This window comes from Oxyura jamaicensis, chromosome 2 (assembly GCF_011077185.1).
Source record: "Oxyura jamaicensis isolate SHBP4307 breed ruddy duck chromosome 2, BPBGC_Ojam_1.0, whole genome shotgun sequence".
NCBI lineage: Eukaryota > Metazoa > Chordata > Aves > Anseriformes > Anatidae > Oxyura > Oxyura jamaicensis.
In genome coordinates, this window is record NC_048894.1 from 78,193,800 (window position 1) to 78,221,616 (window position 27,817).

General features: G+C 41.0%; 1 long non-coding RNA gene across 1 annotated transcript in view; it reads right to left on the reverse strand.

Annotated features, from left to right (window-relative positions):
* Positions 1-13,364: 13,364 nt before the first annotated feature.
* Positions 13,365-27,817, reverse strand: part of LOC118161257 — a 32,192-nt gene continuing 17,739 nt past the window's right edge. The window contains exons 3-4 of the long non-coding RNA XR_004747914.1: positions 19,430-19,634; positions 13,365-13,428 (exon numbers count right to left, since the gene is read on the reverse strand). This is a non-coding gene — a long non-coding RNA (uncharacterized LOC118161257). The remainder of the gene's footprint in view (positions 13,429-19,429; positions 19,635-27,817) is intronic.

Consider the following 27,817-nt stretch of genomic DNA (forward strand, 5'->3'; position numbering starts at 1 on the left):
TTGACTGTGAAACACCAGCCACCAAAAATACCAGATAATATCATGGACTGGCCAGAAAGCAGAGGTGGCTCATGCCAAAAAAGTCCCACTGTATAAGTTACCAGAAAGTGAGAATCTGAGAATCAATATGCTCTGGTTACTGATGGGTCCTGTCATATTATGGAAAACCATCAGACGTGCAAAGCTGATATTCAGAGCTGCCCATTACAAGTCACAGAAACTGTCAAATTAAAAGGTAAATTGAATCAGATTGAAGAAGGGAAGGCCATCCAGCTGGCTCTGACTACTGATGAACACGAGCAGCCAGTACTCCGTCTCTACATTTACTCACAGGTAGTTACAAATGCCATATGGAGGTGACTAAAGCTACAGAAAAAGGCCAACAGGAGGCAGAGAGGTAAACCCATCTGGGCTGCAGCACTGTGGCAAGAGGTAGAGCACCTTGTCATAAAGATACATCATGTAGATGCTCACACATCCAAGAGCTGTGCTAATGAAGAGCCAAAAAAGTGGGCAGGTAGACCAGCCAGCTAGAAATGACAACATTTCCACTCCTTGAAAAATAAGGGAAGCAAAGATGGTGTTTTGAGAACAGATGCAAACAAGTGTTTAGTATAAAGTCCACAAGACACTGCTAGTCACATGCCATATGTCTAGAGTAGGTATAACAAGGAAAGTCTATACATTTTTGTGATATAGAAGCAGAGTTAGAAAAATACTACTTACAGAGGCTGCCTGAACGTTCCTCTCGAACAAGGAGGGAAAAAAAAATACATCTCAGCCTCACACAGGAGTGCACTGAGAACTGGAGTCCTTTGGGATTCAGGAGCTGAGCCTACATGGAAATATTAAGAGTGACTGAGGCATAGAAAGAGCCAGACCAGGGACAATTTCTGCCTGCTCAGGACTGAGCTGTTTTGTTCCCAGCATCATCTCTGAGAGACCTTCCTGGTTTACCTAGAGAAGTAAACAGGTAAACATACTTGATCTCTCCTTCTCACTTCAGAAAATCCTATGCTGAGCATACACTTAAACATGATCAATGTGGATGTTAGGTGAATTGGGACATGAGAATTCAGACTCTCCCAGTACAGTCAGTGTCAGCTGCACATAACTGGCTGAGCTTTGTTTAGTAGTTGGATGTAGGACTAGAAGGTGTTTTGAGCAAATCTGCCGATGACACCAAACTTGGAGGAGTTGTGGACTTGGATGAGGGTGGAAAGGCCTTGCAGAGAGATCTGGACAGGTTGGAGAGCTAGGCGATCACCAACCACATCAAATTTAACAAGGGCAAGTGACGGGTCCTGCACATGGGATGGGACAACCCTGGCTATACATACAGACTGGGCAACAAGATGCTGGAGAGCAGCCCCACAGAGAGGGATCTGGGGGTTGTGGTTGACAGCAAGTTGAATATGAGCCAGCAGTGTGCCCTGGCAGTCAGGAGGTCCAACCATATCCTGGGATGCATCAAGCACGGCAGTGCTAGTCGGTCAAGGGAAATGATTGTCCCGCTCTACTCTGCACTGGTGCAGCCCCACCTCGAGTACTGCGTGCAGTTCTGGGCACCACAGTACAAAAAGGACATTCAACTGTTGGAGAGTTTCCAGAGGAGGGTGACGAAGATGGTGAAGGGCCTGGAGGGGAAGACATATGAGGAGCGGCTGAGGTCACTTAGCCTGGTCCGCCTGGAGAAGAGGAGGCTGAGGGGGGACCTCATCACAGTCTACAGCTTCCTCATGAGGCGAAGTGGAGAAACAGGTGACCTATTCTCCATAAACACCAGTGATAGGACCTGTGAGAACGATGTTAAGCTGAGGCAGGGGAAGTTTAGGCTGGACATCAGAAAGAGGTTCTTCACCGAGAGTGTGGTTGCACACTGAAACAGGCTCTCCAGTGAAGTAGTCACTGCACTGAGCCTGTCTGAATTTAAGAAGAGATTGGACTGTGCACTTAGTCACATGTTCTAGACTTTTGGGTAGACTTCTGTGGTGCCAGGAGTTGGACTTGATGATCCTTATGGGTCCCTTCCGACTCAGGATATTCTATGGTTCTATGATTCTATGATTCTAGTACCAAAGCTCTCAGTTTAGGGACAAGCCTGAAAACCCGAGAAAATCAACTTGACCAATTACATAGTAATGTTCAAATCAGGTATCATGCCCCTACATAGTGTTAATTTGTTAGCTATTTATCACTCTGCTTACACAAATGTTTTGTTTTGTTTCTTTTCCTATTTGCATATGAGGTTATTAAAAAATACCAGCACATTTTCTTCTGTTCCTCCACATCAAAAGAGAGATGACTTGTCTCAAGAGAGATGATGTGTCTCCTCAGAGAAAATTTTATTCACAAACATAATCCCTTAAAGCAAGAGTTAATGTAGTAATAGATAAGCTTCTCTGAATTGCTCCCTTAATCATTCTTTGGAATTAAATGGCAATGAACAAAGATTGTTTTAGAGATCATCATTATCTCAAAGTAAAACCACACTAAATAATTCCCGGCATTATCAAAGAGATACTACTGTAGATGAGATGTGATCTCCTTCAGAGACACAGGAACTTGGTACTGGTAGTGCTCTGAATTCCTGAACTGCAAGGGACATATTCACAGTTAGCCTTCAGGTGCCGTGCTTCATCATACTTCACAGGCAAATTAATCTGAAAATAGTCTAATAGCAATGGCTTCAACACCAAAATGAAGTGACTCAATACCCTAGAACTTTTTCTGCAAAATTATTTAAGCATTTAGCAGCTAACTGCCTTTCAATGAGGGCATTTCTATCTCCTGATTTGTGTGTTGTAATGTTCTATTTAATTATTTTTTTTAATATCCATTAGTGCTGCAGAGACAATCAAGCTAAGACAGTGTAAATTGTCACGCATATTATAAAGTTCAATTTCATTTTGTCACTTACAGCTGCAAATAGTTCTGAATCTGGTATATTTGAAGCAACTGCTAATCTACAGAACCATTACTGCTGCTGGTGGTAATAAAGAAAGTAATCCACCAGTCTGAGCCTCAGATGCCAAGATATATTTACAAGGTTAATCAATATTTTATATTGTATGTACACATTGATTTTGCTCAAGTAGTATGCAGAGTCAATACAGAAATTATGATAACACACAAATCCTAAAAATGAGGATTTTTACAGCTACTTTTCATAGTGAAACTGCTTTAAAAATTTTCACTGTGTCACCAGAAGTTTAAACAGAAAAACAAGACAACTATTTCCTTCTTTTCCTCCCCTTACTTCTTTCCTTGCTCTTTAGCTACGGTTCTCAAAATATAACAGTTTTTGCCAGCTCTGCAAGTTCAGGTAAGTAGCACCAATATGCAGAAAAAAAGGCAGGGAACACTGCATATACAGCTATTGTTAAACAAATAATGTACATTGTTCATTTCAGCTCCATTCAAAACAGAGAATATCTCACTGGCCCTTGCAAATGAAAATGAACAGGAATGAAAGATTTTTGCCTTTATTATAGTTTGGGGGTTTCTGCCAGCATGCAGATTTCAGAAGTAAACATGTGTCAAAGACATTACTTTTGCCTTCTTTTTAACCTCAGATTATCTACAGTTATTTTCTCTACAGAAATAGAACTCGTGTTTCATGCTGTAGAACTTCATAGGATGATTATTTTTAATGATATATACAAAAAGGTGTGCCACCCATTACCCAAGCTCTGCAAGCTAACTTGCCTTCTTGTAAGGGATACCCACATGGAAGCTAGGATTGAAGTACATACCACCTGTGCTCTCCTCTAGCTAGGATTTGTCCTTAGCAAAGGCATCTGATTGTGAAGATATCTGAAGCTGATTGCATTTAGTCTACTCATATGAAGAATTTGATAGGTTCTCATTTTGATATTATCAGTCTGATTTCGTTTGCAAGAAAAGAAACCAGCAATTCTTTGTCTGAGAATTTTATTGCTGTAAAGAGGCATATTGCAGTACAAAGCTGTAACACATACAGGCCATCTACAGCTTAGAGGAACATATCTTTGTAAATTAGGCCCAAACCTGGCAAGATAGGGTGGGTACACCTGAATGGTGAATCCAGAAGCAGTTAAACTGTCAGCCTGGACTTTGGAAAACTAGACTCAGGCCTCTGATTCACGTTGAGCTTCTGTACAGTAGTCAAGTCACTTAGCCTTGCAAAAGAGACTGAAGTGGAGTATTTCCAATCCTAAACCAGCACCCTGAACAGTCCTCTCCTGCCCTTCTCTGGTACCCTCCCACATGAGTGTGTAATCCAGCCAGAAGCAGGCAGACATGCAGTCCAATTCTTACTCACAAAAGCGTTTCTGTATACTCTACCAGACAGACATCACAACCCACGACTAATCAATTAGCTAGTACTGTACTTCATCTTTTCCCCTCTCTCCAACATGGGAGCATTTCAGTAGGAGAAGCGGATAGTTCCTCAAAACCAAGCACTTTGGATTTTCATAGCTAAGTCAGTCTCCTGGGAGATGACGTTTGGAATCCTTTGCGGCTTTCTCTTGCTCTCTACAAGCACGGAACTACCAGAATAGGAAAGGGATCATTCACCACACCATCATTTCCTTGTTCATTTTTTGTCCTCTTCCAGCAGCAATATAGGTGAGAAGCAGGAGCTGCACTCCTTTGGCTGAAAGGAAGGAGAGATGGCCAGCAACGGGAGAAGCTGCAGGCAGCAAGCACCTTAACTCAGTCGATCAGAGATTCCAGATGCAATATTTGTCACTTACATGTTACTGTACTGGTATCACACTAACACCATTTACAGAAGCACACTAAAGACTACAAGGTATTTAGACCTTGTAGTAACTCAAGGCATAAAAGAACTCATAAGGAACAAGAATGAAAATAAGGCAAAATCTACACCTTCAAGATTTTATCTTGCACAGAGATCATCTGTACAGACAGTCCAATTCGTGTGTAGCTTGAACACAACTTTAGAGATGCTTATTCAGGAAAAGACACATAGTCAAAACAAAATCAGTATCACAAGCCATCTTACTTTATAGCGTGACCCATTTTTATGTGTGGATTCATTATTTGGACTTTCTCTCCTCTCTCTTCCCACATCAAGAAAACAAAGACAACAAAGAGAACAAGCTTTGCCCTGTGCTTCAGGGCTACATCTGAGCTGTGCTTGCTGTAACTCAAGGGGAGGCTTCAAAACCATCTGCATGAGTCACGAAGGAACAGGGCACCCAGGCCACAGTTCTTCCCTTGTCACATACCTTGTGGTAGCCTCACGGGGCCAGAGAAGTCAGTTACACAAAAGCATACTCCACTGGAAATTTAGGCTGGAATTAAGCTGCTGTATGCTGCTGGAACATTGCAAAGCTGCCTTTAGAGATTTGTGAACGTAGCTTCTTATTGTTACATCCCAGCATTCAATAAATTTTCCTCTAGGGAACAGACGCTTTCCTCCTATGCTTTCTATTGTTTGCATTATCATTTGCTATCTATGCAGCATTATTTATTAGCAGCTTACTCTCCCTTTCTCACATTAGATTAACAAATACATCTTGCAGAATAAGATGAAGAAAGCATGTTACTCACCCTGCACAACACAGACAGAGGACAAGCCCAAGCCAGTGTTTCTCCAGATCCATTAAGGAATGGAGCCCCATAAGCACTTGGGCATGAAGGCCAGATGGTACCCCTTAGTCCCTACTTAAATCCACTGCCCAGGTGGTGCAGTCACCTCACATACATGGGGTCAGCTTACACGTAGCAGTACTTGCATTTGCTACTTTTAATTCAGTTCAATGGGAATCTATTAGACAATAGGTTGATAATTTATTATTAGCTTAAAGTATCCTTTTCCTATTTCTCCCCCCCCCCCCCAAAAAAAAAGGAAAAAAAATGAAAAAGAAAAACAACTTGCAATTATTCACCTGTCATATCACAGCATTAATGACATATCAGAAAGGACTGTTCTCTGTGATCCTTGGGTCAGTCTGTTTGTTTTTAAACCAGTCATTGAGTTAAGATGGCAAGGTGGCTTTAACAGGGGCTCTTCAACTTTGACACAGTTTTTATTCCTCCTTTTGTTTGACTCCTACAGCTGTTTGTGTTGTTTTTTTTTTTTTTTTTTGCTATAATAAAGTTCTCTTCACTTCTATTCTAAAATAAATTTGAGCTTTTACTTTATGACACTGAGGTGTTCTGATGAAATTCTCAACTGGTATAAATCAACATAATTCCATAAGTCCATGGGCTTCTCTAGGTTTAGCTCTACTATCTGCGCACTTGTGTGTTAGGCTCCAGACAAAAATAAACCTGCATGTTAGATTCACCTTATCAGACAAGTAAATTGTCAATATCATGATTTATCCTGAATAGCAGATGTTTTTTAAAAGAAGTCTTTTTTAAAATGAGGGGGTTAAAAATGACCTAATATACTACATCAAAATACTGAAGGCAATCAGTAAGGCTGTTATTATTTCCTGAGATGGATGGAAATCTGCTATTTTCTACCTTCCCTTCCAATATCCCGAAAAATAATGATGTGATTTAAGAACATAAAGCTTGCAGTTCAATTGTCACAATTTATGTTCCTGTAAACTTGAGGTAAGCCTGAGCAGCCCCATTTTTTTACTGCTTGTTGTAAAGGATGGTGTCTCAAAGGTCATAGCAATTTCCACAATTTCACTTCCAAATTTTTTTAAAGTTTTTCACAGAGAAGCGTTGAGATTAACCTCCAACACAACATACTTCTATCAAAATTCGAACTGTGTATAAAGAATGGAAACATTGCTCAGCGAATGGATTCTTTTCTCTGTGACACAACTGAAAGACAAACCTCATATCACAAGGAGGTATAATGTACCCATAGACGTATTTCAGCTCCAAAGTGGGAATGGCAAGCAACCTCTCGCTCTAACCTTTTCTCTTTCTTCACTGGATGTAATGTTTTCAGATTCTGTTGAGGAGTGTGTCTAATTCATTTTTCCGGCTTAGTAAGACTCGCCCCGAGTCATTTCCTATTTGCTCCCTTGCTGTGAGTGGAGTCACATCCCCAGCGAGAAGTCAGCTCCGTTCCAGTGATTATATCTGCTGTGTGAGCAAACCCAGACCCAGGCAGTGGCCTGAAAGGATGCCTGCTCATGCTGAGAACAGAGTTTAACAGTATGTTAATAAACACACGGGGAATGTGTTATGCAAACAAAGGCACATGGCCCCAGGGCAAATCCCTCCGCTCCCAGAGATGCAAAAAGAGTCATAGGTTTAGGGGGCGCAAGGCAAGAGTACTACATTTAAGCAGCAGCCTCATTGCAAATGCATCCAGGTTGGCAGTGGGGAGAGTTAACATGAAGGCATGCTGTCTATCATTTTCTTTTGCCCTTCCTTTGAAGATCATTAGAGTTAGCATTAAGAGGAGTTATATGGATTAAAGGCAGCTAGGTCTGTTCTTGCTTCTCGATGAAACAGTTACCATCACAAAGCAGCATACCTTCGACAGGCTATTAATTAAATTCCACTGAAGTCCATAAAAGGTAGTTCATTTTAACTTCAAAACTTCACTGTTTGCCTGTGAGAGACCTTCCACTTACAGGGTAATGCTAAAATAGAGCCTTCCAGCCACTGTAACTTCAGAATCTTTTGTACTACCACATTTTAGATGATCTTAGAGGTCTTTTCCAACCTAAATGATTCCACGGTTCTATGATTTGGTTCTAATCTAAGCTCTAACAAAGGATCAGTGCCTTAACTCTCTGCATCCCCACCCCAGCACCCAACATGAAGCAGAGAAACTGGCACAGGTTCTTCACACAGGCTGAAATCTCACTGCTTTCCCTTTTCCTTTGCCTCTCTCCAGCCCTATGCCAATTTTACACTCCAGCCACACCAAGATACACATTAGAAAGCCCTGCATTTTAATATGTCACCACAGTACAGAAGAACGTTAATCTTAAAGACACTAGGGAAAAAGAAAAAAAAAAAGATACAGAAGTGATAAGAAATATTCATTCATTAATTGAGGGCTGATTCAAAATCAGAAAGAAAAAAACCATAGGAAGACTCAGTACTTACATATACTCTCCTCATTCTTGTGTTTTCATTAACATTTGTATAATTAATTAGAGTCCTCAGGGAAAAAATAACCAACATTTTATACACTCCTTTAGTTCTGAAAAGCAATCAAGATCTATAATAGCCTCTCAGTTCTGAAGTTTAATGTAAGCTTGTGTGAGTGAGGGAACCATGATTGTTTTCTTCTAGCTTTTCAGGAAGAAAAAAAAAAGAGAGAAAGAAGGAAAAAATAACAATATGAGGCTTTGGGGATTAACATGTTTAAAAATAATAATTCTATTTCCCAGTAGCAAATAATATATTTAGGAACCTACGATGAATAAAACAACTTCTGTTTTTCAGTCTAGAACTGTATAATTTACACACTAGTCAAATTGTACCAAATGCAGCAAAAAATCCCATAACATTCTAATATAATTTATATCTCCATGAAGTAAATAAGTAAATAGTAGGTGGTTTTTTGTTTTGTTTTGTTTTGCCTTCCGTTTGCTACTTCAATCAGATTCTTGGGACACAATTCTCCATGGAAGTGGCTGTAAATATGCCCATGCATTTCCAGCCCGTGGAAGCAGTTATAATGTGCATATTAAGGCAAAGATTACAACAAATGTGAGCTGCAGACAGCTCCGTGCTGCTGAAGTTGCACACCTCTCAGGGTGGGATGAATCCCATCTAAGTTTGGCTATTCAGAGAGCTAACCGAGGGTCCTCCATAGTACACAGAGAGAGGTAAGCAGCTCCCGTGGGGGGTTCTCCTTGTCTACTTTGGACATCAATGTTTGCCTACGAATGGGCTGTCTGGTGCACTTGGCTGACTGCAGAGCACACCTAAATGTGTTACTTAGGTTAGACATCTAATTTTTGGAAAACTGAAGTTAGTGACCCTAACAACACGCTGCAGGCTGCTGCACCACAGTTAGAAGTTGGTGGCAGGTTGGTGTTTCTTAATTTTCTGAGAGCTCCGAGCAGCGGGGGCACCATGAGGATCTGGAGCCTGCCTGGCCACCTCCCCAGCCCCAGCGCTGACTTCGGGGGGAATCCAGGCTCCCACCTCGCCTTCTGCTCCCAGCACCTCTGATTCAGCACCATCCCCCCTGTGCTGAGGCTGCATGCTCAGCTAACCCAGGCAAAGAAAAAGAGGAGGAGAAAAAAAAATGAGGAAGGGAAAGTGGATGAAGAGGGAGGAAGGAGGAATAGGTTTCAGCTCCATGCATGAATTGGTTCACTGGGGAATGGAGGCAAGAGAAGAGCCAGCACAGGGAGGGCATGGGACCCTGTGGGCAGGAGCAAGGGAGAGAGAAACAGGAAGGGGGAGGAAGAAGGAGGAGGAGCCCCTTGGCAGTGCTGAGCCATTTGGCTGGTTTGGCTGCATGGTCTGAGCATCCCTGTGCTCTCAGCTGCAAGCCTCACTGTTGGTACCAAAGCAAGCTGGCCCAAAGGTAAGCTCAATTAAGTCTAAACACAAGGCAATTTGTTCTATGCAGTATAGATAGATACCAAGAAGACAGATTTGTTCCAAACTACAAATGGAAACTGAAAAGTTTGGTTCAGGACCAATGTTTAGCTAGTGTTCTAACCCCAGTTTCTCTAGGCAGTGTGCAGAACGGCCAGTTCACAGCTCTGCCCTGGGAATGGGCTGGCAGCAGGGAGATCAAGCAAGATAAAGTTGTGTTGAGCCTCATGTAGGTGCAGAATGCACTGTGTAGCTCTGAGGGTGGAAATCAGGATGTTCCATCACTTGATGATGGGAAAGAAAATAGCTGTGCGGCACAGCATCAAGCCAGCTAATTATCAAATCTCAGTTTATACAGCCTCCTTGGTCCACCAGTAGCTAGGGACTATGAAGAAGAATGCCCTTCGTGAACTGTGTGTACAAGAAAGCAATGTGACAGAGAGATAAATCCAGATACTTGAGCAAAGTATGTTTGCTGCCTGCAGGGCACAGTGACAAGGAGAAAATTATAGTCTGTATTGGTTTTTGCAGGAACATAAAATGCACAGATTTTATATCCTCATGTTCCAGATTGCTCTGCTTGACTGACAAGGTGCACAGACGCATCGGTACCAATTTACACATCTTTTTGCACAGAGGGATCCAATGCTGTACATTGCATGCATGTTTCCTACCAAAGCTCTTCCCAGCCACACCTGCAGTGCCGTAGCACAGCTTGCAGTCACCAGTAGATGGGCGCTAAAAGGCTGGCCTGTGATCATTCCTTCCCCTGCACTCTCACGCTGACATTTGCAGCATACCCATTACCTAGCATCGTACAAACACACTGTGCAAAAGGTTAGGTATACCGCGCCGCTGGTACAATTTACATCCAGCACTTGAAACCTTCCCTCCTTCCCCTGATTTGAGGTGGAAAATGAGGCATTACAGTGCTGGAAGGACAGAAGCCGAGCATCTGTTAGGAGCCTCGGGGAAATCGGGGTATCAAGCTTAGACCTTAGCAAAATGGTAGTCCCAATAGTGGCGGTGATGATGAACAGAGAAATAACTGTGAAGAGATCCTCCTTTCACAATGCCGATCCCAGGAGTTCATATTTCTCCCAGTATAAGCCAGCTGGGCCACCAGGGAGGCATGGGCTCACCGGAGGCTGCACTGCATGACCTCCTTGTGACTGCTTGGTGCTGCTCCTCCCTCAGCACTGCTGCTCTGGACACACTGCCTCCCACCCACAGCCCCAAACTGAGGTGACGGTGAGGGGCAGCAGCTCCAAACCAGCCAAGGGCAGATTCTTCAGTGCCTGGTGCTGGGGCTCTTAGTTCCCGAAAGCTCCTGCCACAGCAGCCATCAGAGGCCATAGCGGGGGCACCTCCCCAAGCCTTAGATAGCCCAAGGCAGGGAGCATCGTGCCCCCCCAGATGCTGGGCCCACCTTTCTGCTGCCTGACACGTTTAGCCAGCCATGCTGTCCAGGGCAAGCCACGTGGGAGCAAGCACGTGGGTTATTCTTTGGCACCGCTGACAAGTTCTGTGCAGCTCAAATGACATTTTTCAAGGGTGCTAGAGAGTGAGCAGAACAAGCGCTTTTTTGGTTTGACCTGTCTCCTTGTCTAGTAATAATATCTTAGTGATTATACATGACACATAACATCCTCCATCTGAACTGCTTCACTACCCTGTGGAAAAAAAGGAATAGCCTTTGTCCCTACATAATTAAGGGGAAAAGTAAGGCAGTGCAAGGAAAGATGTGCTGACTGTGATTATCAGGGCACAGCCTGTGAGTACACCAGGAAACAGGACCCACAACCAGTCCTGAGCCCTAGCTCTTTACTTCTCCCATCCCACCTTGCGTTCATCATCCACCTTGCACTCATTCTTTCCCCACCACTTCTCTTCTTCTGTTTCCCTATTAAAATTTTTCAACATTTATATTTGTTATTAATTTTTCCAGAGTTTTCTTCCTAAACCACACAGTTCTCAGCTAGTATCTTCCTTTTGTAGAGTATTGCTTTCAGCAGCCCTGTATCTATGAGTAAACACATCAGCCCTCCATTACATTTTCTCCAGGGGGCTGGGATACTCTTTTGTTGATGCTCAAGACAGAGAAACAGATGACTGATGATGTACAAGACAGCAGGGGCTGGTTACCTCTTCCCACCTGGCAGGACTTTTCTCACTTAGAGCTGCTCTCACAAGTACAGACAGAACAAAGGAGTGTGATGAGTAGCAAAACGGGGGAGGAAAAAATAAAAATAAATAAATAAATAAATAAATAAATAAATAAATAAATAAATAAGAGGAACATGGTCCTCAGCTTTCCAAGGCTGAGCTCAAAGTATCTCACTTGCCAAGAAAGCCAAAAAAGCATTGGCTTCCGTGCTAGCACAGGTCGGTGTGGGACATACTCCCAAAGCATATGACCCAAGTCCACCAGCCAAAGCATAAGAACACCCCAGTACAGGTCCCGTTAGAATAATGGTCCAAATGTGCATTAAGTTGGGCTCCTGAAGCTTGAATATCACCATAGGCAGCTAAATAACTGGGCTTATTAGCAGACATAGTGAAAACTCTCAGAATTTCGGCCTTCATTTTATTATACTGGGAAAAATAAGGATCAGGCCATATGCTCTGCAGGACTTACAGAAAGTATAGATGAAGATGCTTGAAAAAAAATTCCTTAAAATGAAAACATCTGTTTTCCTTAGTTTAATTTCAGACAGAAAAATAGGATGGAGAAACTCCATTATGTTGTACCAGGAATGATACCTACTTTTTCAAATAATTCTTTAATTTTAAATTTGATCAAATTTTCTATTTGATTTCAAATTTCAAATCCTTCACTTTGAAAATTGAGGTCTTGTTTAAACATAGAGAAAATTACGGTTTGGAAAATCAGTCCTAAAAAAACTGTCTCGGGCCTTTTCCTCCTCTCAGAATTGTCCTCACGAAGTGGTTTCGGCTTATCAAAAAGGCACAGTAGAGTTTTAGCTCTCTTGCACTCACAGCAGCTCGGCTAGTGGGTTCAGCTAACTTGTTGTTTAGTTTTTATTTGCGAAGGACAGCATCTGGTACTTAATCTCCAGAGTAGAAGGAACCATTTACACAGATCTGAGATCACTTTGTGACAGGTGCCAAAGAGTCATTTCCAGAGCCTTGTGAGCTGACCATATGCTACATCATTCCCCAGCTGGAATAAAGGCATTCATCCACCATATAATTCATCAGCAACATGGGATAGATAGATAAATTTTAAAAAATTATGAAAAAGACTTTACGTGTGTTTGTACATTTGTGTATCAAACAAACTACGCAAACAACTACGTGCAACATAATTACTAAGAACAACAGTTCAGGGTTTATCTACCCTCCAGAAAAAAATGCAATGATCATGTTGAATTTGCAGTGTGGTGCATCAAATTAAAGAGGTATAACCCACTACTGTCTCTGTCTCATAGTGCGTGTTCACTGTGTCACTATTCATACAAGTCTGAAACAATGGGATAAGTTACTGCAAATTCAGTGGAAATAATCAATAATAACACTAGTAAATATTATTCAATAATCACGGTGCTTTTAAGACTGAAGTTAATGAAGTTTAGTTTCTAGATCCAGAAAATAAACTCCCAGAAGGAGGAGTCTGGATACCAAAGTTTTACTTGTGGGAAGGACAAAAGCCATCAGTTTTGCCACCAAATTACAAACTGAGCTGAATTACAGAAATCATATGCAGGCCTTACTCTTTCCCAAGTAGCAGATGGTCCTGGGATTTGAGTTCAGCCATCCATATTCCTTAATGGAGGGGAAAAAGATGTGTCCACATGTTGCTCTCTTGGTCATCTAAATCCCTCAGTAGAATGGGGAGTGGTATCTGGCCAGCTATTTCCAGTGAATTTTCAGAGGCACTATTTGTGACAGAAAACTTTTCTACCTTTGTTAGATCTGGAGAGAGAAGGCAGCAGAATGCAAAGGATTTAGAGCTTTTCAGGGAAAGACAGAAAAACACTTCCTCTCATGATTAATGCTACACAAATGGTAACTCATACACTCCATAATCCCCAGCTCTAATTCCACAGACCGAGGTAAGCTGAAAGCAGACTTTGATCCATGGGTGGCCTGTGGCTTTGGGAGGGAGAGGATAAGGAGCAGTTCAGATTCTCCAAATAAGCCTGCAAGAGTTTATCCAGAGTCATTCCTTGAAGAAAAAAAAAAAAAAAAAAAGGCTTTTGGGGATCTGGACTGTGTAACCAGCATAAGCCTAGTGCTGATGGGTTCAGCCATCATTAATTTCCAGCCATTTGGGAATGGGTGATTATTTGAGAGTAAGATGTGATCTCAGAGAGGTGCTGTTATAATGCAAAGAGAGCTGCTATTCTTGTACTGCAGCAGAGAGCTAATACAATGGCAGAGCAGTGTGACTGTGGTGAAATTCACGGGGGAGCTAAATTCTTCCCAGGGCTCAAATTATCAGCACATTTTCATTGCTGCCTCCAGAAAGAGACATGTAATGCTGTCAGATGCTGTTGAGCTGGGAGTTTTTAAAAAGAGATGGAAGTGTATGCAGTAAAGAAACCAATATTTACACAAGGACAATCCTCTCATGAAATATAAATGTTGGAATTCTGCTGGTTACAGTCCTTATTTTGAGATTTTACATGAGGGCAGTAAACTGGAGAGGATTTAATGCTCCCTCCCCACTCACCATTTTGATTATCATATATGAATTTTAAAGAGGATGGGTAAAATCCAATCAAAGCTGCATTTATAGATGCTTGTACTTTACACTGCTGTCCTTGGTACACACATCCTTAGTCCGAGCAAAACAACTCCAACTCAGGCTACAGTTTCTGGAAAGGAATGTGATTTTAATGAAATAAAATGCTCATCATGCCAAGCCCAGGTTGAGAATAACACCCTATCCTGTTGCCATTACAGACAGAGACAGAAATATATCAAAGTCGCCTAGGCACTTAAAAGAGAATGGGAAATAAAAGGGACGTGTCCAAGCAGTGCTGGTGGCAGGTGCTGGAAAGTGAACATGAGCGGGATCAAATAGGAGAGCCTTTTTCTGTTGCTTCTTGAAAGGAAATAAAAAACCCAAGCCCCATTGATTTTTATTAAATACAAAAGAAAATTAGATTAAGGTAACTGTAAAGGAAGAGCCCTGGGGTCCTACAGCATGGGCTTGCAGAGCTTGGATTACTTACCTCCCAGGACACAGTAGAAAGAGCATTTGTCATCAAGTCTGGCATTTCCCTATGGACTTCCTGAAAGAGCTTCTGGGTGGGCCAGGAGATACGTCAAAGCAGTTCAAGGTGCATGAGGAACCTTTTATGCCCCCCAGCCTGGCATAACCCTTTGTGATGCCCTGCTGAAGAAGAAGAAGGTACATATACCAAGGTGGTTAAGAGTTCACATCAGATGGGTCAGATCTGACTCCAAGAAGAAAGCTAATCTGCTACGGTGCTGAGTGTATAGCTCTAGTCTCCGCTCTGGAGGGAGCTGATGTAGCTTCTGTAGTTAATGAACTGAACTAGGGCTCAGGAGAACTGGCTTAATTTCTTCGTTCTGCCGCACATGTCCCATGTGACCTCAGACGAACCACTTAGGGCACACGTCCATCACACGAGAACTGGGCTAGTACCACTCGTAGCAGAAAACATCGGTGTTCGTACAGTACTGAACCCAAGCTAATATGCCTGACCAGGACGTGCAGTGCTGTGGAAATGCATCTAACCCGCTTTCAGGATCACGTGTGATTCATCCCTTTAAGCACTGGGTGAAATTGCCACCTTGGTCCACAGCCAGCCTTGGAAATCCCTGCACTGTGCTCCACTGATCCATAGAGATCTGTCTAACAGGCCTCTAACAGGTGAGGGAAGCTGGTGCCATTTATTATACTCATTAATATTGCCTGCTTACACATCATCCTATGAGCCCATGTTCAGCTGCTTTCTAACTTTACCCAATTTAACTTGTTTGGCAGAAATTTTTACTTGCCAATTATCTGTGCAGTTATTTCTATCTTTTCCTGGAAAATTTCAGCCAATGCTTTTCAGTCATTTCCAAGAAAAAGGCTAATGAGAAAATACATTATCCTCTTCATGACAATTCTTTATTTGGAATGCTCTCCTGCAATTGAGCATTAGGCAAAGATTAGAAATTTGTCTGGGGAGAGAAAGGAATGAGTTAGGGCTGTGCTTTTGCCCTGTATGAAAATTAGTCCAAACGTAGCCAAGTTAAAAGCCTTTGAATAATTGCTGTTTGTGCATATCTACGAGAGGCTTCTTTGATTTTAGCAGCTGAATTCCCCAAAGAGCCTGTCTTCACGGGGCTGCTGGAGATTCTCACAGCTCTTGTGTTTGAGCAAGTGGTGCCTGCACTATTTAGCTGAGAACAAGGGAGCGTGTTCAAGCCAAGGGTTATAGTTATGGTTTTCCTCTGTAATCACTGCGCTGGTTCAGGTATGAGTACTGAAAACAGGACTGTCTTTCCCGTGCTCTTGGTGTCCCTCCTGCTGGTATCCTAACAGCACGGGGGCAATACAGCTGTCCCCTCTGAAGATGGGGGAGAAAGAAGGGAAAGGAGACAAATCTGACATGGAGTAAGTGCAGGGTGCAGTGAAGTAGAGAAATGCAAAAAGGTACTAGGAAGAGATGAAATAGGAGCATGATGTTATGGTGAGGCATAACACAAAGGAGACCTAAACCTAAATGATAGTGTTATGTTCATTTTATATAAAAAAAGATAAAAATGCCTATTAAAAATGCTTCTTACAAAATGCTGTTTATAAAAGGTTTAAATTCTGCCTTTTCCTAATGATTGAGTACTATTCTTCACAGGTTTAATAGAAAAACATTTATTATCATTTTGTGCATGCAGTCCTTTGGGTTTATCTAAATACAAATAAATAAAGAAATAAAGAAAAGAAAAACAAAACACAGAGACACAGATTTCATTATCTGGCATCTTCCTAAAACACATGCAGGTCATCTGCAAAGTCCAAAGCTTTACTGCCAACACACAGATTTTGCCACTGAGCTAATGGAGCTGCTGGGCGCATTAATAGATTGCTGTCCTCCCCGCAGACAGATGCTGAAGGGAGATGTAACACCCCAATTTGGCAGATGGCTCTGGAGCAGAGCAGTGACATTCAGGGATCTTGGACACAAGATATCTGCTCAGATCTGTTCATACTCAGCAAGGGAGTGTGCCATCTCAGGTCAGACACACGTAGTAGCTACAACTCATAAGCCTGGTTTCTTTTGTCGTTAAACGAATCATCAGAAGCCCGATCTTGTCTCTTCCTTGCCCTCAGCTCCTCGTTCAATCACCATACTCATTAGCTGGTCTGTACTCAACAGGGTTCTCACTCCCCTCTCAAACTCATTGTCCACCAAGTCTCAAGACTCGCAGGATGTGCAGCCTCAGGTCCCCTCAGATTTCCAGACCCAGAACCTTGCTACACTGTACCTAACCTTCCTGTTCACAGCCTATTGACTGGTCTTGGTCACCCAGGAACACGTGCTCTTCAGGTGGACTCCCATCTCCGCATTCCTTGTTTTGATCTTGTGACCTACCTACCTGTTTCCTTCCCTCTCCTGGTCAGATCTGTCCCACTGTCTATCTCACCTTCTTTCAGTCCCATTAGATCTGCATCTTACCCTCCCAAAACATGCAGCTCTGTCTTCCTCTCCTCCATGCCCAAGGTCCCCTTCAACACCCCAAGTTCCCATGTAAAGGCTGTATCCCCTGTGAATTTCAAAGCTTAAAGTCTTAAAGTATTTGAGATTTCAAAAACTGCTTTAACACGGTCTAAACATGTTTCTGGTGAGCTTCTTTTAACCAGATGAGCCATCTGAATACCACAAAAATGTGGCCTCTTGCTGAAAGACAACAAATGGAAATCATTGCAATGCTCACTGACTGCTGCTAAATGACTAGGGAAAGGGTTGAGTAATGCTCCCAAACACACATACACTAAAAGCTGCTGCAGATAGACTGGTAGAGTCTAAGCTAAAGTATACCAAAGTCAATACGAAAAACTAGCATCTAGCCTTTCCATTTGAATGTACTTTGAGTGTAGGTCAAGGAGAATAGGCCACATCAAAGGGGTCTAAATTTCACCTGTACTTCTGCACTTTGTCATTCCTACAAACTGGCTTGAAGTGCAAGTGCTTATGTACAGCTAATCCACTCAGTGAACTGCAGTAGTGTTGTGGTTATTTAGGTGATGTGGTTCATGTAACTTGTGACCACTCATCATTTAGCTGACCACTCATCATTTAGCACCATCCTAAAACTACAAATAGGTTTATATTCAAATATATATATAAAAAAAAAAATCCATTTGAGGCCTGGATATAAGCATTTGGCAGAAAAAATAATAATCTTGCAATAAAAGATCTTTTTACAAAACAAAAAGAATCATTAAATATGTAATTTGTTTCAAATGAGTCACTCAGATGCATTATTAATTGTGTTAACTTTGGATACTTATCATTTTTGATTGCTTTTGATACTGTTTATTTTATGATGTTTTAATTATTGTTGTTTATTTATTACAGTAATTGTATTTTAATTGTCTTGGAGAAGCACCCTGACTGTCTTGGCAGGGAGGCACTAAATAAATAAAATCATTATTATTATAAACATAACTGATGTTTTTCACTGTGTATTGTCAGCAGTGTGGAAAAAAAATATGTATATATATATATATATATTTCTATGACAGTACAAGAAAATTAGTAATCAGAACCCCTAGGTTATATTTCCAGCTCTGCCACTGATTGTATCTGTGACTTTGAAAAGTCACATAGCCTCCTCCTTATCTCCATTTATTCATCTGTGAAAGGATTATCATAACACTGTCCAATCTCCCAGGATTAGTAGGAGAATTAGCTAATGTCTTTAAAGCATTTTGATCTCTTCAAATGAAAAGGGAAAAAAAAAAAAAAAAAAAAAGCCTTAATCTTTAGATTATTAATGATATAACAGAAAAACTGGTATAATCTACTAAGATAGTAAGAGTTACTGTAGTGTTAATAATTTTTAGCTATAATTAGTGCATTTATTTTGTCTATACACTTTAATATTAAATCTTTCAGAGATTCATAAATATCTACCACTAATAAAGATAAATTTACATTCCAGAAAAAATAACAAACATACAAACAAAACCAACCAACCAACCAAAAAAAAAATCTTCCAAAATTTCCACACTGAAAAAAATGAGGGAAAAAGGTATATTTAGATATATGATGCTGAATTTTCCTCTCTCATTTGTAGGTCTGAATAATTTTCTGGTAAGAAAAAAAATAAAAGAGAAAAAAGGAAAAAAAAAACTATTTTTCTCTAGAATGCCCAAAGACAAAAGTTGTTTCAGTGGATTCATAGCATAGGAATGCAGAAAAGGGGTAAAAATACTGCACACTACAGCTCAGATAAGAGTTCTAAGCTTTCAAATCAAAGCCACTTTGAAAGTTACAGAAAAATAAAACTTTGCCAGGTTGGGCGAGAAAGGGAGGTTTAACATTGTTATTGAAATTTTTGTAAGGTTAAACTGTCTAAGTTCCTTTAAACCAAATAAGATTGTTCTGGGCTCTGATTCTTTATGTCAGGATTTGACCTTGGTAACGAGCTTATTTTTTTCTTAAGCAGCTTGTTGGAAACTCCTAAAATTTATAGAAAGGAGCAGTAAGAAGAACTCGTGTACACTATTGAATCCTACCTGCTCACTGGGTATCTTGTTGTGGCTCTCATTAATAAAAGTCTCCTTTCTGTCTCTAACCTGAGGTACAACTATTCTTTTTCCATATTCCCACCCAACTTCTTACACACCTCTTCACTGCTGTGATTAACAGCCAGCTCAGCTAAAATACAGGAAAACCCCTGCCACTCCAAACAAAACAAATTCATCTTCACCACGAAAAGGTTCTCTTACCTTCACCTAGACTCATCTTTCTTCGCATTACAGAGGCCTGCACTTGAAGTCGTGATGCTCTCAGAAGTTTGTTCAGAAAACGCTGACTTGTCATTCACAGATGCGTGGTTTCAGTTATCCTCCCCCTTTGATCTTTGCCTTGCCATGCTTCACTCGCACACATCAATACTGATGCCTGTTGACAGTCAAATTGCTGTTCATACTCCTATTAATTAAAAATTTATACAGCTGATAATTTGTTAACACTAAGAATATTGCAGCTATTATTAATGACATTTGGCTTCCCATCCTTTTTTTCTCCCCTGTGCCATTTGCAATGTTATTAATAACTATAACAGGACATCATCAAGACACTTCATCAAATGATGTTCTGTCTTTAAGTAGGCTGTCTTTCTTCTGGAAAAAAAAAAAAAAAAAAAAAAACACTGTAAACAATAAATTAATACTTTATACTTACCACATCTCCAATGCAAAGCTTTAATGTTACCTGCATTTCTTATCAGGGCACCCGTGTTGGGTAGATATCACCATCACAATTGATTTTGTATTGCGAGCTCAGACACGAAGATCATGACCAAATTTTTAGAGAAGACTTAGAATACCTCAGGTGAGCCAGCTAAGCTTTACGTGTCAGATATGCTGAGCCCTAGGTATAAGTCATGGTCAGTAAAAACTGCAGTAGCTAAACACCTCTGAAAGCCAGACCCCAGATTATTTGAGCTAGGCATCCAAAAACCCAGGGACCCAAAATCAGTGACAGTTTTCAGCAACTTGCCTGAGGTAATGGAGCAAAACCTTGGCAGAGCTAGGAGTATATCCCAGTCTCCTGCTGCTCAAATTGCTGCTGTAGCTACTGTGACACTTTCTCTCCTAACAAGAGCCATGCTTAATGTGCAGTGCTTCTCCCACAAATCCGGTGTCAGAGCTCTCTGCACACACAGGCAGGGGGATCTCACCTCCCCTGATCTGTGCCGTTGACTCCTCTTAATTTCCATCAACAGCTTCAGTGCGGTGGTATCCAGGGGCAGCCACAGGCATGTGCCACCTGCCCAGGGCCCCATGATCACCAAGACTTCCATCAGTCAACATCCTTTCCAGATGGTGCCCGTGCTCCTCTTTCTCCCCTCTCACAGAAAGATGAATTGAAAAAGCTCCGTTCTCCAAGACCCTACAGCCACAGCATCCACATCGATTACTATCATGTGTCACGGTGATGGCACTCTTATTTTGCTGCCACTAGACTGTCTGTAACAAGGATTTTGATACCCACAATATACTGAAACCTCACGCCTCCTCAGGCCTCCCTGTCACCTAGTCACCCCCTTCACCAAGAGCCTCCTTCCATCTTCTGGTTTTCTGAAGTCTGCCCAGGCCTCTCCTCAGTTCAGGAACACCCTAAGAGCTTTCTGCAGGGTAAGCTAAAATGTAAACCTGCAGTACCTCCCTGTCGCTTCTCCACATCCTTAAACCTATGATTAATGCATTGTGTCTTATACTTTCCCTTCTTTCACAGAAGGATGAAATACTTCAGATTGCAATTACCATGGGGTAAGAGTATGCATGCAAAAATGTTACCATGGAGCTGCTGAAACACTGCAAATTCACAGCTTCACTTCCTCTGTAGAAACTTATTTGGGTGTCCATACCCACAGCTTATTTGCACAAGTTCTCAGAGAGACCTAAGGCTGGCACAGAGAGAATCAAACCTCCCTGCTTATTATCATGAATGGGAATTGCATATGTTGGAGTCTCTGGGCCTCTTCTTGTCAGTGAATAGCTCCCATTAACATTTATGGGGGGTATGCACAGTGAGGGAAAGAAGAGAATAGTCCCCCACTGAGAAGAGAGCAGACTCCAGCAAATCTATTCTTACCACATTGTGTGCTTTAGTCTTCACTAATCTCAGCAAAGTATCCTCGTGTAAGAGTTCTGAAGTGTTTTTTTCTTTTTATCTCCATGGAAATTGTGGTGGTTATTTTTTATTTTGTGTGTGTGTGTGTTTTTTATTTTTATATATTCATCTTTTTTTTTAATAAGAAAGATGACAAATAGTTATCTTATGCTCCAGTAAATCTGCAGGGCCAAATTATCTCATTTAAATATCTATTCAGCTTTCAAAACAAATATCAAAGTTGAGAATTTGCAGACACATTATTTGCTGGAATAAGTAGGAGCCTCTCTTTTGTCCCTGTGCAGGCTACTTCAGGGTCTACTTATTCCCTCATCTATATCTTTGCTTTCTTGTAAGCATTTTTACCTGTCAAATGAAGGTCTCTTCCTTTGTCATAGGGCCAACAGGCTTTCACAACATGAGCAGTGTCCCCAAACTTCTGTAGCTCCACCAGCAGCCTCACCACAGGGAGGATAAGCACAGACCAGGCAGTGACAGGATTTTCACTGTTGCTTGCTCTGAGCAAGATTAAAATGCCAGCAGCTAGTCCCCGTTAGCCCCTCTGACTGTTGTTATCACCAAGAGAGGTGAATCAGTGCTGTGCAAATGCTGGGAAATCTGAAGAAAAATGTTAGTGCCAGCAGACGCACAGAGGCTTAACTGAAGTGCTGATAGAGAATACTTTGGACAGCAAGAACTGATAGTTGTGCTATAGAAAGAAAAAGCCTTCAGAGCTTGCCTTTTATTCTTCAAAAGCATGCATGAAAATTTTCATTTAGCTAAGACTTAAATTAAAGTTTTGATTTTTAAAAGGTTTATGGTTCTCTCTAGTCTGCAAGCAAGTAACGCTGGTGCAACTACATCAATATCAAATGTAAAAACTAACAGTTTCTCCTCTCTACTTCACACTCACAATGATGAAAAAAGCCTGCATGAACTAGAACAGATTTTTTCAGCCCCCTTAATTCAGAAGTCCCACATTCCTTTCATACAATGCCAACCATCAAGTGGAAAAATATTTAGGGTCTCTTCTGGTTTCGCTGACATTTAAATTCTTACAAACTTGGGAAATACATAAATGGGCAAGATTATTCTTTGCTAGAAACTAGTTGACTTCCTGTGAGGTTACTCCAGAAAGTCTTGGCACCCCAGAACAAGGACTGATAGGACAAAGGATAAGCTTTGAACCTCAGACACTGTTCTTCTATATCCTTCCCACAGGTAAGGGACCTATGGTAAGGTCCTGGAGTCTACCAAAAACAACAGAGATGTGACCTGCAAGGCAAAATCAGTTTCTCATTTGCCTGGCCCTTGTAACAAACCTTCAGGAAGGTGCAGGGGAGAGATACCCCCAAAAGAGTAATATCACAGTGCTTGTTTTGATGTAAGAATTACAACCCAAACACACACAGTTTGGTTAGATGTTTTTTACAGTGAGAGGACATCCAAGCACAGAGAAATGTTTGTGATGATGCAGGTGGTGCAAGGTATCTTGGATAAAGTTAACTACATTTGTGCTACTGGGTCGTTAAATATTATTCATTCTTCAGAGATCCTTTCTGCCTACGAGTCCCTGCTGCAGAAATCAAAACAAAAAGCTCTCACGGCACAGCACTACCCTGCTTGGTAGAACAGGTGATGATGCCTAAAGCTATGACTGAGCAAAACAGAGCTGGGCAAGTTTTGGAAGCAACATTTGGTACACAGTCTCCTCATTAGCGATATTTAGTCTCCCGACAGAGCTGGTGATAAATATTTTCACGTTTTTTTGGAATGTGATGTTCATCACAAACTGCACAGCTTTAGCAATATAGATGAAAACCCCTGACTGCTAGTTCCGTGATGTGCTGTCCCCTCTAGAGAAGATGGGGCTTTGGGTCCAGCTAATGGGGATATTGCAACCAGTTAAGGACACACACTTATTAATCAAGCAACTTGCTCCAGACTGTGACAAACAATGATTTTGTGTCATCACAAGCATCCTCTGTCGTCCTAGTGCTTTCCCTGTTTCTCTGTATATGAGTGCTGTCAATGGCAGCTGTAGCCTTGCAAAACAAACAGATGCCCACACCGACAGGCAACACCATTCTTCAAAGCACCTCCTGTTCCCCTTCCAGATATGGACTTTTTTTTTCTGACACACCATAATCCTGATAGCCTTTTTTTTTTTTTTTTTTTTTTTTTTTTATGAAGTTCATACAAGCATTGCGGGTTGCTGCATCTTCCAGTTTCTGCATATCATGTCAGTGTAACTGCGAAGAGATCCAGGACTTTTGTTTTTGGCAACCAAGACCTTAACCAGTAAGTGGCAAATAAAAGTTGCCACGTGGAAGGAACTTTAATTAGATCCAAAACAGACTGGTAACACTGACAGTGACAGATGCCCTTGAGATGGATAGGTGATCAATAGATAGATAGTCTAGTTCTTTTGTTTTTAAATCATTATTGATAGTACATCTTAAATTAATCCATCATTCTGTAAATCTTCAGCTCTTTTAAAACAAAAGCATTGTGGAAGTTTAATTTGTCTTTTTTCTTTCTTTCTTTCTTCCTTTCTTTCTTTCTTTCTTTCTTTCTTTCTTTCTTTCTTTCTTTCTTTCTTTCTTTCTTTCTTTCTTTCAACTAATACGCACCTAGCAGCAACTGAAATGCAGGGAAAATCAAGTTCAGAACAAACTAGCTGTACTCAAACATTTGTAAATAAGCATGATAACCAATTACAGAAATACCTGGAATAGCTCCTGATTCACTCTCTCACATCAATTTGGAGGTTTCCTAATCAATTTGAAATAACTAGACACTGCTATAGAAAATAAGTAAGATCACAGCATTTGCTAATGAGTCTCAAAAATGGATTTCACTGCATGAAAATGTTCACTGTCAGGAGAAAGCCTGTGTTCCCAGAATCTTTAGGGTCATTTCCATTTGCATTTGACTGGAGAAAAGTCTTCTTTGTTCTTTTCTTCCTTCTTACATCCTCTACAACTCTGCTTTTTTTTTTTTCTTTTTTTCCCCTCTTTCCCTTCAGTGAGTTGGTAGTATTGTATCAATGTGGTATACCAACTGCTAAAGATATATCCAAATAAGAACCAATTAAAACCCTTTTTGCTGAAGCAGCCAGTATCCACTTCAACTATTACGTAATTACTCTATGTTACACTGATTTCCTTGAGTATTAATTTGGGATTGTATGACTTCTAGAAAATTATATGGCAGAAAATACAGCAGCAGAGCTCTGAAGCAGACACCAGAGTAGTGTATTATGCCATGAATAATACCACTTAAACATTTGTAAAACTTAAAGCTTTTCTGAGCTCTTCTCCTCCCCCGGGACTCGAACTCTTGTTGAACAAGCTGTTCAAAGCTCACCACTCTGATAAAAACCTACCCCAACAAAAGAGTTACAGTGCCTTTTTTTTTTTTTTTTTTAATTATTATTATTAAATCACTGATTCAGGTTGCTAGTTTCTTGCTCTTCCTGCAACAAAAAAAATCAGGTATCCCTTTGACCTAGTTGTGCCTAATCCAGCAACATTCAGAGCAAGAGGAGATCTGATGATAATGAAATTATCTTGAAAAAGGAATTGCAAACTACGTCCCAGACCCTGCAATCAATTATTCATGTGAGTAACTTTGAACTCAGCAGGAGTACCCACAGGCATAAACTTTCTTACGGGGGAACAGTTGGCAGGATCAAGACCTACCTCAGGAGGAAGACACGCAGCACAACATATGAACCCTCTGTGACTCTTTTTATTTTATTATTTTTTCCCCTTTTTGTCCTTGTTATTGTTCAATTTCATTTGCTAGTGCATTTCCCACTTCCAGCTGGGACTAGAAGTGAAGATGCCAAAATACGAAGACAAAAGCTGCTGTTATGCTCAGCTGGAAGAGAAAGAACTAGAAATCTCTCCAAAAAAAATGGCATGGAGATTTCCAGACCGATTTTATACTCCCCAAGGGCACTACGATAGTTCAAAGAAACTCTGTAAAACTCGTAAGGGAAAGCAGAGGAGGAAAGTCAAGTTACAGGTGCAATGAAACTGCATCATCAAACCTCCTTCAACCTAATGTATATGACCTTTCTTCTTCATCAAGACATTAACAGTCCCTACCCAGATGATGACACAGAGCCAGCCCTCTAGATGCAGAAAGACCCAGGTCCATGTGCCTTGTAGCCCTCAGGCCTACTGCAAAAAGAGAAAGGACTTCTGTTATGATCCTCCTCCCAGATAAAAGGGGCTCAAACAGCAATGGGCAGAGTAGATTGCATCCCTAGAACGGTTCTGCTGCTTTAAAAGTGCTACCTTGTCTCAGGGCTCAACTAACTTCAAGGGTGGATGAGATGACTGGCTGGTGATAAAGCTTAAATGCAAAAGAGCCATCATTCCATACCTGCATCCCTTTTTCCAAAATAGACAAATGTGGACTTAAAAAGTAAATTACTGAGTCAGAGGAATTAACATCTTACCTTCAGGTTAAAGCTGATAAGACAAAGGCAAAGAAGGAAAAAAAAAAAATGAAGACCTTGCAGGAGGAAGCTATAAAACAAACAATGGATAAAGTAAGGATTGTTGTTGTTCCTGAAGGATAGAAAGGGGAAGACATCTCCATCTTAAGCAGACCTTGAAGTAGACCTTGAGATAAATAGCACTGAGGGGGAAGCAGGGAGAGAACCTGCAACCTTCTGCCTATAAACTGACTTAGGATAACTGTAACTAACATATTTCGATCACAGAATCACAAAATTGTAGGGGTTGGAAGGGACCTCAAGAGATCATCGGGTCCAACCCCCCTGCCAAAGCAGGTTCCCTAGAGCAGGTTGCCCAGGTAGGTGTAAGAATTGCTCAGTAGAACTGGAACACATGGCCAGCTAGAAAAGGAACACTTATTCCCATACAGAATTGTTTCAAGAGCGTTGAAAAGCAAATACATACTAGTCATAGCACTGGCCACTGCAAAACACAAACAGTGCAACACCTCATGGAACATCTGGCTACTCTGTGCAAGCTGCACAATCAACATTAACAGTTTCCAAGATCCAGCTCTGACCAAAAAAAAAAAAAAAAAAAAAAAAAGTTAAATTAATTCAATTCTTCATGCAGCCTTGCAGCCTTTGGGTAAATGAACAGAAGAATCCCAACTAAGATTAAGGTATAGGATATGGGTATTTTGCATGGTGTGAGCCTACGGAGAGAATACTGTCCTGTTCTGATGTCCACACTACAGGGGGAATGATAATAGATTGACAAAGGTTATGAGAAGAGCTGCTTGGATGATTAAATGCACTGAAACACATGCCCTATGGTGACATTTCTTAGCCTAATGACAAGAAGATTGAGGTGTGATTTGATCAAAGGCAGGGCAGCACTACCTAAGGACTCTTTATAAATGTCTCTTCATTATCTCAACTTAGCAAACAAAGCATAAGAAAAGCCAAAGTCTGAAAGTCGGAACTAGACAAAATTCAAGCCAGCCGTAAGGCAGACATTTTTAACAGTGAGGATAATTAACCACCAGAGTGTTAGAAGTGTTACAGGCTAGAATCTCCATCACTGGAAATGTTTCAGTGAGGACGGGATATCTGAAGATATATACAGCAAGCTATATATTTGGCAAGCTCAGGTGATAATTTAGTCCATTAGGGAAGTCCTATGGTCTGCACGTCTAATGAGTCAGAAGAAATGGCTCACAAAAGCATTTCTTCTGGCTGTGCAATCTGCATCCTAAATGCAAGAAACAAATTCCTCCCGAAGCACGCCAAAACATAAAGGTGAATGTCATCTATAATGTTGGGTTTGTCTTCCTTTCATCCACTGTTTTCCTTTGATTTGTTGAGCATGTCCCTAGAGATTGCCAGTGGTTAGGTTTTACCTGGTGCTTACTGGCACAATCCCACCATCTCTTAATTATCAGAGCTATAGAAAATATGGAGACCACTCTTTCCCACCACCGTACAGAATAGAAAAGAAAGTATTCGTAACTACATATTGTTCTCTTTTTAGCTCTTTCCCTGGACTGAAAAAAAAAAAAAAAAGAAAAGAAAAAAAAAAAAAACACTAATTATTCTGGTTTTGGAACTGCAGTAACATTAAGTATCAATAGGTGTCTTTGGGATCATGGGAGCTATGGTCACAAATGGTTCATTGGTTAAAGAGAAAAAGTAACAGCTCAAACATTTATTGGACTATATGAGCCAAATAAATCCATGGTTAGTCCTGGCAAGCAACTGGATAGACACAAAGAGACTTACAAATTCTACTAGCAGAAAGCAAACTTTTTTTTTTTTTTTTTTTTTTTGTAAATTTTTTTAATTTTGTTTAAAAATTTAAATTTAAAAATCCCAGTAGTTAGCTGAAATTGTAAACAATGCAACAATGAAGATGATTTCAGAATCAGACTGCAGGAACAGCAATTTGAAGATCTTATATTTGGAAGGTGAGTTTCCCAGGCAGGCAGGGAAGCTGAGCACCTTATGGCCTTTGTGGCTTTCAGCA